The 5,583-nt window shown below is 39.5% G+C and overlaps 1 long non-coding RNA gene across 1 annotated transcript in view; it reads left to right on the forward strand.

The window, feature by feature from the left end:
• The first annotated feature begins 4,311 nt into the window (after nucleotides 1-4,311).
• Nucleotides 4,312-5,583, forward strand: part of LOC116075339 — a 3,124-nt gene continuing 1,852 nt past the window's right edge. The window contains exons 1-2 of the long non-coding RNA XR_004112532.1: nucleotides 4,312-4,418; nucleotides 4,743-4,831. This is a non-coding gene — a long non-coding RNA (uncharacterized LOC116075339). The remainder of the gene's footprint in view (nucleotides 4,419-4,742; nucleotides 4,832-5,583) is intronic.

Consider the following 5,583-nt stretch of genomic DNA (forward strand, 5'->3'; position numbering starts at 1 on the left):
AAAAAAAAAAAAAAAAAAGAAAATTGAAATTATAAAATTCACAGGCAAATGGATGGTATGTGAAACAGTCATTCTGAAAGATAAATGCCACATGTTCTATGTCATTTGCAGATGCTACATTTGAATTTTTAGGTGTGTGTGTGTGTGTGTGTGTGTGTGTGTGTGTGTGTGTGGTTTAATTTGGGGTACTTATAGAAGTTGAGAAACTCATAATGAATGAAGCCTCTAATTGGTTACCCAATAGAAAGTAGTCAAAACTGAAATCATAAGCACAAAAACAGACTCAGAGGGCTGTATTTATGAATTTATGCACACATATACATAAATGTAACAATAATAATCAAAGAAAAAGACTACCTGCTTGATAGTGGGTACACATAGAATGAGTTAGAGAGAGAGGAATTAGAAGGGGCAAGAGAGAAGAAAAGGAGAAAGTGATTTAATTATACTTTAATTTTAAATGTATATAAAAAAAAGAACCTAGCCATTAGGGTGGCAGATAAGATTTCAAAGCAAGTGCCCTTTCATGAAGGGAAAGAAGGAGTATATTGGAATGTGGGGAAGGACCGGGAGGGAAGACAGGGGGAATCTGCAGTCAGAATGTAATAATGAGAGAGAAATAAAAAAAGATTTCAAGTCAAGAAGCATAGGACACAGTTGCTGTGGAGGAGAGAAAATAATGGAGCAGGAAGGTTTAAATGGGCAGAATTTGAGACAGACTGGAGGATGGAGTATGAGGAGGGATAACTAACCCTGAAGACCTTTAAAGATGATATCTAAAAAACCTACTTCTGCAGAAGTTTCCACAAATATACACTTCTATAAAAGAGGTTTAAATGAAGTCACCACTTAAAGAAGGTATTGCCTTTCCTAGACACAGGTGGCATCACATGTGGGCTACCTCTTTTCAAATTGTTGGTCAATATTGTCCCACGGACAGCCCAAATGTTACAGCTATTGCCAATGCTCTGCTACCCTCCAAAATTTTGATGGTAAGGCTCTGTTGCTGATGACACCACATACTTGAGTCACAGAACTTTGGAGAAAGCAAACTTGTAACAACCTGGAAGCTTCATCCCTACTGGGTACCTTGCATAGTGGTAAAAGGTTCAGTGCACTAGGTTCTGTGCACCCCCAAGACTTTAAGGTATCCTAAATTTGGGGGGACTGTAAAAAGGAGCTCAGGATGCTTATCTATGTCTCCAATCCCATGAGAAACTTGAGAGATCACTGGTAGAGAACAAACTGCAACCTATTGAGTCCCAGAGAGAATGTAGAAGACCCAGGAGGAGGGAGTTCATGGCGAGCAGTCAGTCCCAGAGTTTTGGGGTAACCTGAGTGAAGAGGGAATGGGGAAAGAATCTCAGGGAGCCTACTGTGCCTCCTTTATAAATTTAAACCATACTCAGTTGGATAACATAGTCTTGCATGGTCCAGCTCCATCTGTACTTAGGACTTGGTACTTAGCACCTATCTTTCCGGGCAGGCACTACTATATTTATTTCTGACTCAGTAATGCCCTATTCGTTCATGGAGGAGGCCCCATGGTGATTTAAAGAGTGAGAAACTCGTTAAGAAATAAAAGAAACTCCCAATCCTTTGTCCAAAATATAATCTTCATCTAAACTGCCCCTACAATAGGACCCAACTCTACCAAGGGTCTACTAATGCACTATTTCAGGTTGCAACATTGAATAAACTTATGTTTACCATAACTATAAGATACCTGATTATAATCTGACATTGGAGCAAACATTCATTAACTTAACCAAGAAAAAGGACAGTTTTCCCATTTGTGTGTGTGTGTGTGTGTGTGTGTGTGTGTGTGTTCCAAGCATATCAGCTATCATGGGGAAGACATCCAGGATTCCCCATTGTAATTGACCATGACCATGGACTCCACATTGTTACAAACACTCTTCAGGCACCCTCTACTCCACTGGAGTCTAGCTTGCTTATTGGATGCTTACCATTATGACAATGACCTCCACTAGCTGTGCCTGGTGGAGGACCTGAAGAACAGTATCTGTAATGTAAATAACAAATGTCTTCTATAAAGCGATTGCAACCTTTCTGTAATCCCCCCTGGTAATGGGACAAAGAATTCCAGCAAAGAAGGAAAGTCATTAATAATGATGTTCTTACATTTTTTTCCAAACAAGTTCAGCTTTCTTTTCTCAAGCTAGCCTTTCTTCAGTCATTCTAACTGGTGACACAAATGAATTATTACAATTTCCCCCTAAGCCACCTTATCTCCTTGTCACCAACCTCTGGAGCAGGTGCTAATATAAATGGCTACTGAACAAAGAAGAAGAAAAAAAAAACAAAGGATTTTGGAGGTATTAATCAGTCCCTACAGAAATCTGAAAGTGACTTTTGTCACTATTATAAATCAATATACAGAATTTCTTTAAACACCAGATAAAAACAGTATTGTATGTCAAAATCATGATTAAAAGGCAGATAGACATAATGAATTTTAACAAGGTCATCAATTTCTTTGGCTGCTTTAAGAAAGTGGTATAGATCACTTTCTTCTCTCTGGTCTCCTTCACACAATGATGCTCACATTAAGAGATGTTTCAAACGTTCCACATTGTATATTTAGGCTTTTAACCTCTCCCAGAGATCAGATAAAAACCACAAAACCAAAAAGCATTCTTGGCTCACGTACTCTGTTCATTCTTTAAAGAGAAGCTTCAACGTGTTCGGGCAGGAGCAGCAATGTCTTCACAGGTTTTATGTATTGATTAACTGTAGAGGACATTCTGTTTGAAATGCAACTTGAATACCTGTTAAAGTAAATGTTTAGTTCTACTTTGAAGTAAAGGGCATGAAGGGGAAGTGAGACACGCTCACCCCTCTCCCTGCCCCAGAAATATAATTAGGTTAAGTTTTCACCCATGTTGTGGAAGCAGGGAGTGAGGCAGGAGGTATGACGGCACAACTAAGCAATAAGATGTATAAGATTTCTTTCTTTTTTTTTTCTTCTGAGCTAAAAAAAAAAAAAATCCAAAACCAAGTGCCAATTCCCACTGCCCTCGACAAAAGTCACTAGATGGCTCCCTAGTGACCTTTTTTGTAAAATACTCATGGGCCCTATAACTAAAGAGAAGACATAAAAAATCTTTTCCTCTGTGATGACAAATACATTAAGATTCCCAGATAGAAACTGGATACACAGCGAAAGGAAGTGGGAAGTCCTCTGGTGTTATTTCTGTTCAATACCTTTATAACTCTTACAAGAGAGCCCGAGATTGCTCAATCTCAAAAACCAACCAAAACAACAAATAAATAAAAGTAAAAACAACGCCCAAGCCAGGAAATTATCCACAGATCGCAGAGGGACAGGACTGAGAGGCTACACCACGTGATAGAATGGGATGACGATTCAAAAGTTCACCCCATCAAGCAGAAGCTGAAAGACACGGGCAGAAGTTGCATTGCCACACATCAGAACTTAGAGTCAAAACGTACATTAGACTTCTAGTGGACTGACGTCGTATAGAAAATACAGTAAGTAGAGGGGAAAGACTTGGTGGCTTCTCCCTGTCTTCTGCCCTGTCATCTACTAGTACCTTCCATTGGTCAAGACTAGAGGTCACCACAGGGATTCTGGGAAATAGAAAAAAGAGGAAATGCGTAAATGCCTGCCAAACTGTACAAAACCAACCACGGTTTGCCATTTAGGCCCTCCACTTAGCTCGAGAGGCCTTGAGCAAGATAAACAAGCCTCATGTCCCCAGCTGCTGGAAACTGATAGATTGAGCAATTTTTATTGCTATTCTCTACGAGTCCTCTCTGTGCTGTAGAAAAACACTGGACGTAGTGTTGAGCCAGGATCGTTCGCATCTCACCAGTTTAACGGTTAGAGGGTACACTCACGCATCCAGGAAAAGTTCAAAAGGGGATGTTTAACAACTTCTTTCAAAGAATAGGCTTCAGAGAAGGAAATGTATGAGCCCATAAAGCACTTGTTCTGAAGTCAAAAGTAAAATAAAGCCTGAAGACAACGGCTAAAATGACCGTCTTCAACGCCCATGATAAAACTTTGACCACTCTGCTTCTAATTGCAACTGATCCTAACTACCAATTTTCTTGAGAGGGACAGAATACTTATCTAAGTCTTCCTCTGCCAGACCAGAGACTCAATTTTTATATTCTACTTAGTTGAGCATAAAAATGATAAAAGGGAAGTGACAGTGCCAGGAAGAGGGTTTAGATCGCTTAAGGATGCTGGCCTTATTAGTTAGGTACTATTCAGCAGTGTCCGTTCCTGCATTTTGGTTTTATTGCTTTTCTAAAAGACATTTGGAATATTGGTTCCTAAGTGGCAGGGCATACTCTTTCCAGGCCAGTCCAGCTGTGACCTTAGCAGCTTGCTCTGCTTCCTCCCTTCTGTTCTGTAAGTGTCGAAGGTGAGTATTTACAAGCGTGATTGGTACATGGCATAGCAATCACTCCTTACTGGTCTCTCTGTCTCCTCCTGAAGAAGGAATGGCAACCAAAACACATCCTCAACAGCAATTTAGCTTTCCAAATCGGAAAAGTATATGTCAGTCAGCACATCATATGGATGAAAAGGGATCAGCCCTAATCACTATTGATAAGCTTAATAATGTGAATGGAGAACGGGGCCTTTGAAGGATACCTTTAGAGGACAAAATTTAAATACTTTTGTCCTCTTTCAAAAAAAAAAAAATAATTGGGCATTTCCTAATTTTTTACTACTTTGTTTTTAGATACAGATAAATAACTGAAGTACCCAACTTAGGACCACAGTTGAAACAACCGTTCAGGAGAGAAATTAGAACAGCTTTAAAATACAAAAGTGAGTAGCTGGAAAATAATGTGTAAGTTATGTATTCCTTTTACAGAAAAATAATTATACCTATTTGTCTTTAACTTTACTTAGATCAAAACATACAATAAGCACCTAATAAACCAGTAGGAACATAACTTAGGACCTTTCTCCTTGTTCTGCATCAACAGAGAGCTCCCAGTATTTTAAGCATTCTGTAGATGTGTCTCTATTGCCTATCCAGGGGACTTTATCAATACCCTAAGGTTCTAGATCAGTAGATCTCAACTTCCCTAATGCCGGCAATCCTTTAATACAGTTCATCATGTTGTGATTTCGCTCAACCGTAAAACTATTTCATTGCTACTCAGAACTGTAATTTTGTTACTGTTATGAATCATAATGTAAATATCTGGTATGCAGTATGCTCTTAGATCATCAGATCACCTTATTAATGGGTCTGAGCCACCATATGGTTGCTGGGAATTGAACTCAAGACCTCTGGAAGAACAGCCCTCCAGCCCATACACGCCATTTTTCAATGTGGGAGATCTATGTTGTCCCTTGGCTACTGGTCTCCAAGACTCCTATTTCTTCCATTTTCCTCCCTCAGTTGTCACTTCATAATATTTTCTGACCAACTCTAAGAACTTCACTTGGACAACTCTCTTGAGAGCTCTTCATATCTGAGTCGTATATCATTGCAAAAAGGCTCTTGAGTAGGTACGTGCTTCCAAAGCTTGAGTAGGTACGTGCTTCCAAAGCTTGAGTAGGTACGTGCT

Source organism: Mastomys coucha, unplaced genomic scaffold (genome assembly GCF_008632895.1).
Source record: "Mastomys coucha isolate ucsf_1 unplaced genomic scaffold, UCSF_Mcou_1 pScaffold3, whole genome shotgun sequence".
Classification (NCBI taxonomy): Eukaryota; Metazoa; Chordata; class Mammalia; order Rodentia; family Muridae; genus Mastomys; species Mastomys coucha.